An 11108-nucleotide genomic window follows, 5' to 3' on the forward strand; every position below is an offset into this window, starting at 1 on the left:
ATAGCTTGGCTAAGAGAGCGCTGATCATAATGGTTCGCTAATTAGAGGGGTTATTTGTATCCCCACTTTTAAAGATAGGGATAATGAGGCTCTTAGTCCATGGTTTAGGGAACCCTTGCTTGACTGCTTGATTGAAAATCTTGTGGATGTGGGGGACGAGGACAAGACCTCCAATTCTTAAGATTTCTGCCTAGTAACCTTCGATGTCCTTAGCTTTCCCATTTTCCAAGCGTTGAACCCCAAAATCAATGTCTTCTAATGAGAAAACTTCTTTTGTTGTGAGCAGGGTTTCAAAGTTATCCATGACATTTGGAGATTCATAAAGCTTTTTAAGATAGGAATTCCAATCGTGTAAAGCAATTTTATTATTATCTTAGTTTTCCTAGTCAAATCTACCTCCAAAATTTCTTAGGATCTACCTTAGAGAGGTGTAAGAGACTATCTTGTCTTTTACGAATGTACTGCCTCTTTTTCCTTTTAGTTAGGGCTTTGTATATTTTTATCTTGCTCATTTTAAGAGATTCATCAACAACTTCCTTAATTGCTCTCCTCACACTTTTACAATCTTTGTCATACCATGGGTTGGTTTTGCTATTTCTTTTATTATTTGAAACTTCAATTGAGAACTTGTTAATATAATATGAGAGGGTTGTAGTAAAATTATGATAGAGGTTTTCTATGTTGTCTATACTAGATAAAGGAAGCAAATTAGTTTTTAATTCATTTAGAAAGAGATCGTTTTTATTTCTATCAAATATTAGGTTCTTTTGGCTATAAGGATTATTTTCTATGGGATCTCTATGCATGAAAAAATTGAGAGTTATAAGTAAAGGCCTATGATCAGAGTCAGGCTTGTGGTCATTTAAGATGTCAAAATTTATTATTTCATTATATAAAGGGAGATCGGAAATAACATAGTCTACCACGTTGCTACCAAGCCCATGGATGCAGGTCATCTGGCTAGAATTGGGCCACTTCTTTAGACCGTTGCAATTTATGAGATCCTGAGCACTACAGAGCTTGACTAGCTCTGACCCAAACAAATTCTCCCCGAGGTCTTCAGAGCTCCTTTTGTACCTACTAGCCAGAGTAGGGTCTTCATCTAACCAAAGAGGATTAGGGTTGGAATGATTGCTTAGAATAATAGCTTGGTTGCTTGAAGTTCGAGCATTAAAGTCACCTATTAAAAGGACTTTAATGCTCGAACTTCAAGCAACCAAGCTATTATTCTAAGCAATCATTCCAACCCTAATCCTCTTTGGTTAAATGAAGACCCTACTCTGGCTAGTAGGTACATATATATGTGTGTGTGTGTGTGTGTGTGTGTGTGTGTTATATGGAATGTATGTTATGTTTTCATAATATTTATGATGAAATGTTATTTCAATGTTTATGAAGTTATAATTTAAATGGATACAATTATATTATGAAATATAATTATTTTATTAATATTGTGTAGATAAATTATTTTTTAATATTGACTATAATTTAAAAAATATTTTTAAATAAATATAAGTAAAAAACAATTTTTCTAATATAATTTTTATGACATTATTATTTTTAATATAATTTTATGAGATTATTATTTTTATTTATTGTAAATAAATGAATATATAAAATTTTGGATATATAAATTAATTTAGAATTTATTTAAAGAGGATAATCTCTTAAATTTATCCAAACATAGTCAAAACTTATTAAAAAAAAAAAAACCAAAATGTTAAATTTATTTAAACCAAGGTAGATCTATATCAACAATCTTAACTTTGGATCTACCTACCAAGGGCGGCCTCTTCTCCTTTTAAAAAAGGTTTGCATATCAAGAGATTTGATCCCTCTAGGTGCTTCGTATATATAGAGTTAAGATTAATCTAGGTTGGTTTAATTTCCCCTTTAAATAAGTTATATTCTACATGAATACCATGAGTCATTTTTATTTTTATTTAATTTTTATAGGGTTATTTTCATTTTATTTTCACCAAACTAAAATGTTTACATTATATTAATCTTTTTATTTTATTTTATTTTATTTTTATTTAATTTGATTTGATTTAATTTAGTCAAAATGTTAAACATTATATTACAACATTTATACTATATTGGCTTAGAAAGTGGCTATATATTTTTATTATTATTTTATTTTTGAAAAAATTATATATTTTTATTATTATTTTATTTTTATAAAATAATTTTTATTTTATTATTTTTATTTTATTTCGATCAACTTACTTAAAATATTTACAAGTGTATGTTATTTTAATTCATTTTTATCTAATTTAATTTAGTTAAAAAGTTGAATATTACCATATATTTCTACTAGACTGGACTGGAGGACTGGAGTGGAGGTGAAAAACCAAGGTACCAATTCAATGATTTTTAAGTGCATTTAAAAAAAAAATTGTTCTTTAAGTTATGATAGTGAAATTTCCAGACTGCATTGTATCGACTTCCGTTTGCATCCCAGATAAGTGTTTATCTTGGGGTTTATAAGCCTTATCTTACCCTTCCTCCACCGCATTGAACATGATGTCTGGTCTGCTTGAAATCGAGCACATGGAAACAGCAGCTATCCAGAACATGGAAGCAGCAGCTGATAGAGACGTCGAAAGAATGAACTCCGAGGAGAGAAACACAAAGAAACGCCGGATCCTCCTACTCCTCAATGCCTTCGCCTTGGCTGTGGGTACCAGCGCTGGGCCTCTGTTGACAAGATTTTATTTTCTCCACGGCGGATCCCGTCGATAGCTCTGTGCTTGGCTCCAGACTGTTGCCTGGCCTCTTCTCCTCCCACCTCTCTACTTATCGTACAGAAAGCAGCCCAACAGAGAGCATCACATCACCCCCACCCTCTTCCTGGCTTCCTGTGGAATCGGGATTCTGACAGGCGCCGACGATTACCTATACGCATATGGCCTCTCATTTCTGCCCGTTTCCACATCGGCTGTCTTGATCGCCACCCAACTCGGCTTCAACGCTGTATTCGCGTTGCTGTTAGTCCGCCAGAAATTCAGCCATTTCTCTGTAAATTCCGTAGCTCTGCTCACGGCGAGCTCCGTTTTGCTTGCCTTCCATACGAGCAACGACAGGCCTGAAGGAGTAACGAAGAGGCAGTACGTGGTGGGGTTTATCTTAACACTCGGCGCAGCTGCCGTATATGGTTTCATTATTCCCTTGATTGAGCTGAGCTACAAGAGAACGAAGCGCCAAATAACATACACGCTTGTTATGGAGATGCAATTCATAATGTCTTTTTCGGCTACTGTTTTCTGTACGGTGGGCATGCTCATTAACGGAGACTTCCAGGCTCTCCACAGGGAGGCCAAGGAATTTGGTGTGGGGAAGATCGATTACTCCATGGCTCTCCTAGGGAGTGCAGTAGCATGGCAGCTCTTTTACATTGGGGTATTCGGCGTTACGTCCCTGGCGAGCTCTTTGTTGAGTGGTGTCATTATTGCTGCTATGATTCCGGTGACAGAGGTCTTGGCGGTGGTTTTGTACCATGAGGAATTCAGCGCGGAGAAGGGCATGGCGCTGGTGCTGGCCTTGTGGGGATTCACCTCGTATCTTTATGGGGAATACTATCGTTATTCGAAACCGCGACCTCCTAGCCGCGTTCGTTAGCAACGGAATAAACAAGGCGTTGTTCCAAAAGGCCCTGGAGGAGACATGCATGCACGTGATCTGGAAGAAGATCAGTGGAGAAGACGAGGTCAATGGATAAATCTGCAGAACAATTCCAGGAAGCTAACATCAAAATTGCATTAATTTTTCTTTCACACCAAAGTGGCTTCAGTGAAAATAAGGTAATGCTATTACCTTTTTGGGCATAACTCATTTGTTCTGTTTGGGCATAACTTATTTGTATGGTATTTTTTCCAAAGGAAAAAATTGAATTTTTTATTAAAATAAAAAGTTACAAAGTATATGCGTTAAGCATTCAATTTGGTTGTGTGAATAAATATCATACAGCCCGCAATATACAACCCTGCCTAAAAGCAGAAAAAGATAGCGCTGCTCCTATTTTCCGGAGAGCAGCCCAAAAAAGAAACCCAGCTCACTTAAGTCTTTCTTCCCTTCTTCTTCTCCACTTTTCGCCAACCATCAGTGTTGGGGGTGGAGTCAATAACGGCAAGCTGGTTTTCCATTGAACTCATTGGTTGCTCCTTATCTGAATCCGATCCTCCAGGACTGTGACTTCTTTTATTACCACTTATTTCCAGGTGGAGTTCTTGTTCCTTTTCCTAATTAATCTCCTTATCCTTATTATCCTGATCTTTATCCTTTGCTGTATTTTGTTCTTCTTTCTTTGTTGTAGTTGCCTTCTTATATGTAGCGTCTATGTTCTGCCATCCTTTCGGCTTCCTTTGTCGTTGCTTGCTTTTGTTGAGGTTTGGACATGCATTGTACAGATGCCCTGTTTGTTGACATCCCTAGCATCTGAACGTTGTATTCTCATAGTCCAAAGGTTGTTTCCACTGTGTATTATTGAAATTCAGGATAATGCTCTCAGGTAGTCCTCGGCTGAGATCTACCTCGACACATATTCTGGCAAAAGTAAATATCCCTTTTATGTCTTTCTCCGTCTATCTTTTAACATTCTCCCCAGAGTATTTCCAATTTCTATTAGAACCTTTGAATGCCAAAAATGTAAAGGAAGATTATGCATCCTAACCCATACTGGCATCCTTGATACCACCATGGTGTTGGCATCAGAATCAGGAAACCAAGGGGTAATAAAAAGTCCAGCACTGCCCCAGAACCATGGCCCTTCGTTGAGAACTATTTCCTTTTCTTCTTCTGTGCCAAAACATACTATAAAAAACCCCTTAGGGTATAGGTAGATTTGGCAATTTTTTGTCCAAACTGAGTGGATCCATTGATACAATGCATCAGTTCTAGGCCAAAAGCCATTAAATCTACAAATAACTGCATTTTTTTGTAGATCTGAATATATATTATTTGCCTCTGGTATTTCGATGGAGATAGATGGGCTCTCTGGCATTTGATCTACAATGACCTGCCCCGGATGTTCAGTGACAGCTGTGGGGTTTTTCCCTTTGCCTTTCACTGCTTCCTTAAATGACCCTTTGCTTTGCGTGCTAGTTTTCGGCTCCTCCTCATAATCTCATATTGAGAGTGATTGTAGGGCCTGGCGTGATGTTGTATTCTTGCATGGTTCTGCATTCCTGTAGCGATCTGCCCTCATTTAACAGGTGTTGTTCCTCAGCCGGGTAGCCAGTCTGATCTGCGATATTGCTCTTCAGATCTGAAACACTGTCGCTTTCATAAGTCCAGATCATGATTGTGTTTCCTTTTGGCGTCTTTACAAAGATTTGGAAACCGGATCTGGCAACCTGGGATGGCTCGATTCTTATCAGATCTAAGCCATCCAAATCCGTATCCAAGAAGATCAATTTGTCCTTGTATATTAAGAAACATTTTACAATGTAATTAAATAACATCAATGGTTAAATTTAACAGGTGTTTATCTGGTTTCTCTTTTCTAATCGGTTTAGAGATCGCTCATTTTAAAAACGGCATGTTAATCAATTTCCGCTTTGTTATCCGTAAATTTAAAATTTACAGATATTTATATATATTGAAAAAAATTCAAACTAATAGGCTTCGATTGTGAAATTTTATTTTTATATAAATTTAAAAAAAATTAATAATTATGAGTATTTACATATTTAGTAATTGCAATAAGAAGGGTTTTATAGCTCAATATAGGGTATATGTGTAGATTTTAGATGTGAGGTGTTACGTTTTAGACATAAATATATGTTTAATTGTAATTTTGTTTTTATTAATAAAATTAGAAACAATTTTTTAGATAAAAGAAAATCATAATATATAAATTACATTAATATATATAACATGTAAATAGTAATTATAAATTAACATCCAATTTACTATATAAATTAGAATAATAATTTCTCGATCATATTTAAATTTAAAAAATGAACACATAAAGAATTAATATTTACAATATAACAAGATTCTTAATCATGAATATTCGCCCATGTTTTACAATGGATAATATTAACTTCTAAATAGGATTTCTTATAATACCATGGTTTATCAATACCACATACCCAAAAACCATAACTCATTTCAAAAAAAAATTATAAATATTTTATTTTATAGGGATTGAATCTCCTCTCATTCTAAAACATTTCCTTTCTTATTTAAATATACTAATAAACATATATATAACATCTCACAAACTATATTAATATAAAATAAATCTTTGTATATTTATTCTAGATACATATGGATAGTTGAGATGAATTAGATATTGTTTAAAGAAAATGAATTCAACTTAACTATTCATATTAAATAATTTTATATGAATGTTTGTTGAGATGTTTATACTAGCCTAGATGCATCTCAACTCTGGATCTACCAAGCATTGAGAAGGATCATGTAACATACTAAAACCTTAACATCTGCAAATAATTATTTACATAAGATATATAATGAAAAAATGAAATGAAAAAATAATAAGAATATGAAAAAAATTAGAAGATAAGGAAGGTGGTTCTATTTCCGAGATAAGCACCAATCCCCAGGAGTGCAGCCACCCCACATGCATTTACTCCTTCCTCGCTGGCACGCCTTTGGATGGTACCTCTCCATTAAGGCGGAGAGATCCCCGAGATTTCCCACATAAACTTGCAGACTTTCATTAATATTGATGAGACGGGGTTTAAAAAAAATCTCGAACCTCAGCACTTGGTTTCACCTCCACTGTTGGATCAAAGAAGATCTACAGTTTCTGTGACTAGGAACATAACCCGGCGGTTTAACGCAGTGCTCTGCGAGGTCTTGCGTCATTTGGTTTTGCAGCGATGGTGGAGCTTCGACTCTATGAAAGAAGATGACCCGGATGGCGAAATGAAGGAACAACACAGCTTCCCTGCCTGGTTCACCTCTACTGGCACTCAGGTACAACGTAGAAACGCCTCCAGCCCCAAATCTCACCTAACAGTTGCCTCTTTCCTTATTTGATACTTACATTTTTCTCTGAATCACTCTACTTGGCTCATGCACAGGTGGAAATGTTGATAGCGGGACTTTGGCTCCGGAGGAACGCGTCGTGGGTTCATCCTACAAACCAGAGGTAATGGTAATCTGGCCCGAGAGGTTTCATACAAGGTTTCTTTTTCTTGAGAGTTGTTATGACAATATCGTTAATTTCAAGTGCGCCTTGCCGCCTATTGTTCGACAATTCCTCCTTCAGGTAAGCTCGTTCTCTATACCCGCATTTCTCTAATAATACTCTTTCGATTTTCTCTCTGGCTTACTCTAATATGTTAAAACTATCTACAGGTACATTCTGTTGCGGAATTTATGAATACACATACTCAAAGAGAAGTTCTTTGGAGTGGAGCCGCGTTCTTACAATGGTTACTGCCTTCGTTTTCAAGTTGGTTCCCTCGGGCTTGACCGACGAACGGGTTCCAAGCAACAATCTCTATTTAGCTACGGATAGTTTGTTTTTCCTTGTTAATGTCTTAAGTTTTCTTGCCGGCCGAAGTGCTACGGATTTTTAATTGATATACAGTTTTAATTTATTGTAGAGCAGAAAAGATGGGCGATGGGTACGCCCATTCGTTTAGCCCGATACTACTCTTTTGTATTGTCATTAAGGATTGCATACATAAATTATAACTGAGGCTTTATTGTTGTGATTATGCCCTTTCAATTCACTCTGTTTCCTTTTTCTCCTCATGAAGGGTCGTCGTCAGGGTTTACCCTAACATGGGTTGGCCGCCTTCAAATGTTATTGGCACACGACTATTCAGTGTTGGATGTAGAAATTTCTCTATGGATCAGCTAGCTCTGATACCATGTAGAAATTCTCACTATAGATTAAACTAATTATGCAATGTACTAAAGAAAAATACTTAATCTACTTCTACTATCAAACTTATGGAAGCTTAATCGATTTTGAGCAAGATCAACCAGAACACATATAACAGAGAAGAAGATTCAATCACACATGAAACACAGAAGAATACTATGGGGAAAGCCTCAGCTAAAAACCCCGTTATATGTATTATCATACAAGTGGAAATATCTCAGGATTACACAAAGCTTTAGCTCTCAAGCTATTCAGCTCTCAGTACAATCCCTCACTGCTACTCATAGACAGAATAGACAACACATGTGCCTTCCTTCAGTCCTCCAAGCCTCCTATTTCCTTGAGCAGTTTCTCCTAGGTCCCCCCGCTGCCACCTGTGTGATTCTCACCTCACACACAATGCTGACCTCTGAAATAACTGCGCAATCCTGAAGGAGTTGATTCCTTCTGCATGGATGAGTTTCCTTTAAAAGAAAATTCCTCCAACTGATAGTACAATGTCCCTATCTTTAATCTCAAATGGGTCTCTATCTGAACTGACATGCATGAGTTATTTATGAGAGAATATTCAGTTATCTCGAGAACACTAGTTGCATGCATGCATGCATTAACTGACTGAACTCACAATTAGTTCCACAAACTGTTTGGAACTAATTTAACTGGACTTAACTCAGTTAACTGAGCTAACTAATTACAACTCAAATACAACTCATCCTTATCTCCTTAATTAAGGGATAACTTCCTCAATCAAAGGGATAATTGTTGCATGTCTTCACAAAGACTTCATGTTTGATTTTCACCAACTAATTAACTCAAGATGAATTAATTAATTATTTTTCAAACAGCCAGTGAGACTAAATTCGAATTTTAATTCTCAATTTTCATTCAAGGACAAAACAAAATTGGAATATATCCCGAAATGTTATTTATAGCAATGTTGTTTTTAGCAATTCTATTTTTTGCTATTTCCAACAAAGTTGGAGTATATCCTGAAATGATATTTATAGCAATGTTATTTTTAACATTTCTTATTTTAGCATTTCTTGTTGCTATTTTCAACACTCCCTCTCAACAAGAAAAGCATTCAACTCGAACCCGATCCTGAACCTTTGGAATGTTCTACATGCAACACTTCTCTCAAGTGTTGTTGCTCCAACAACTCTAGAAACAAAAAATATCCAACCTGAATCAGAATGATGCCTCTGTCATCAAAGTCTCTGACTGCTATTGCCTTTTTGGACTGAAAACTCTGCACCTTTGTGCTCTTCAGTATCTTACTACTCTAGCCTCTGTCACTTTGATTTCTGACTGCATCAATCACACTGATTCCTCCTGCTGCATCTGTGCTGCTACTGGTCTTATCTCCCAGCACTGCATCCACATTGCACCTCTTCTCATCATGTTGCATCGTACTGTCCACTACTGCACTGCAACTCAGTTACTGAGAAGTAAGTAACTGATCTCCCAACTGACCTCCCTATTGGGTTAAAAACACCCTCTGATGCTAAAGCTCCCTCTGCCGCTGACAATTGCTCCTCTCTGACCTCTGCGCTGCTACAACAACTCCCTGCATCTCGCACTGTTGCACACCTCTCTGTGCCATCCTGCACTGGTGCAACACTCCTTTGCCTCTCACATTGTTGTAGCCTACTAGCTCTGCGTTATCTTAGGACTCCTGCACTGTAACTCTCTCTGCCGCTCCATCCGCATCTGTCTCTACCCACTTAGCCAATCCTGCTACTCCTCGTTGGGGCTTCCGTAGCAAGGTCTAATCAAAGAGGATGGGTACCTCAAGGATCTTGCCCCTATTTCAACCTTCTTAGGACTATCACTTCACATCGCCCCACCTCACACCTGGAAGTATGGTTGCATGTGATCCCTTTGCCCACTTGGCTCAAAATTTCCCCCTATTGGAGGTCTCCACATGAGTGGGTGCCTCCACTCGGTCTCCTATCGGCTTCTCCAATTGTGGCTGCTCCACAACCTCCTGAAGCTGCTTCACCAATTATGGCTCCTCCACAATTTTCTGAGACTTCTTCTGGTGTTGCATATTGAGAGGTAATGTACTCTCCCTCTCAACCACCAAGTCTCCAACATTTCCCTTGCTCCTCAAGGCTTTGCATGCATCTTGAACCTCAAGAGTATACAGGTTCTGTACCCGTGAACCAATCTGTTTCACCTGACCCGTGGTGATGCGTCTAAGGAAAACCTTTCCCTTACTGAAGACAACATCGTAGCCTTTGTCCTCCAACTTCGCGATCAATACCAAGTTCTTCTTCAGTCCTGGCACATACTTCACATCTGTCAAGGTAATGAGAGCTCCATGCTCCCTCTAAAAAGCAACCGTGCCTACTCTTGAAACACTATACTTTTCATCATTACCCATCTCTATGTGCATCTAGAGGTCTTTCTCCTCCAAGGTACTGAACAAACTCTTATCGCCAGTCATGTGGAATGAGGCTCCACTGTCAAGAAACCAACCACAACCCATCATCGATGAAACCATGTATGCGATGAGGATAAAATCCAATTCAAACTAAGAGGCCAATGCCTCACCTTCAGATCCTTCTAAGGATCCCTTCTTGGATTTCTTCAATGGACAATTAGTTGCATAATGGCCCACCTCATGACAATTAAAGCATCGCACTTTAGATTTGTCAATCTTCTTCCCACCATGGGAAGAACTCGATTTGGAATGAGAATCCTTCTCCTTCCCTTTCCTTGCCTTACTGGCTAAGGCTAGATTTTCTTCATCCTCCTTGGATGAAGAACCATCTTTGGTGCTCCTCCTAATCTCCTCCTGCATCAGATCCAACCACAGTCGTTCCCAATCTGGCAGTTTCTCTCTTCCATTCACTAAGTCCTGGTAGCTATGCCAGCTCTTAGGAAGACCGAGGAGAGCAAGACTCACCATGTCATCGTCAGCTGTTGTGATTCCTACACTTCCAAGCTCATCTCTGCAGGTGGTGAGCTTGTTCAGATATGTAGAGATCATGTCGCCCTTTTCACACTTGATTTTTCGAAGCTTTTCCTTCAGTGCCAGCTTCCTCTGGTCACTGCTATTTTGATATAGATCTTTCAATTTCTTCCACATTGAAAACGGAGCCTCCTTCCCATGGAGACTCGAGACAATGTGGTCTCGACTCCCTCCAGAAGAATCCTCCTCGCTCTCGCAACAAATTTCTTCCATTCCACCAATTTTTGGGCATTAGCTGCTACTGGCTTGGGGACTTCTTGATCA

General features: G+C 38.0%; 1 pseudogene; it reads left to right on the forward strand.

The window, feature by feature from the left end:
* The first annotated feature begins 2577 nt into the window (after window positions 1-2577).
* On the forward strand, window positions 2578-3755 carry LOC149228649 (purine permease 1 pseudogene; annotated as a pseudogene).
* The last annotated feature ends 7353 nt before the right edge of the window (window positions 3756-11108 follow it).

This window comes from Pinus tabuliformis, chromosome J (assembly GCF_031772625.1).
Source record: "Pinus tabuliformis cultivar Carrire ecotype Pingquan chromosome J, CPIR1, whole genome shotgun sequence".
NCBI classification, from domain to species: domain Eukaryota; kingdom Viridiplantae; phylum Streptophyta; class Pinopsida; order Pinales; family Pinaceae; genus Pinus; species Pinus tabuliformis.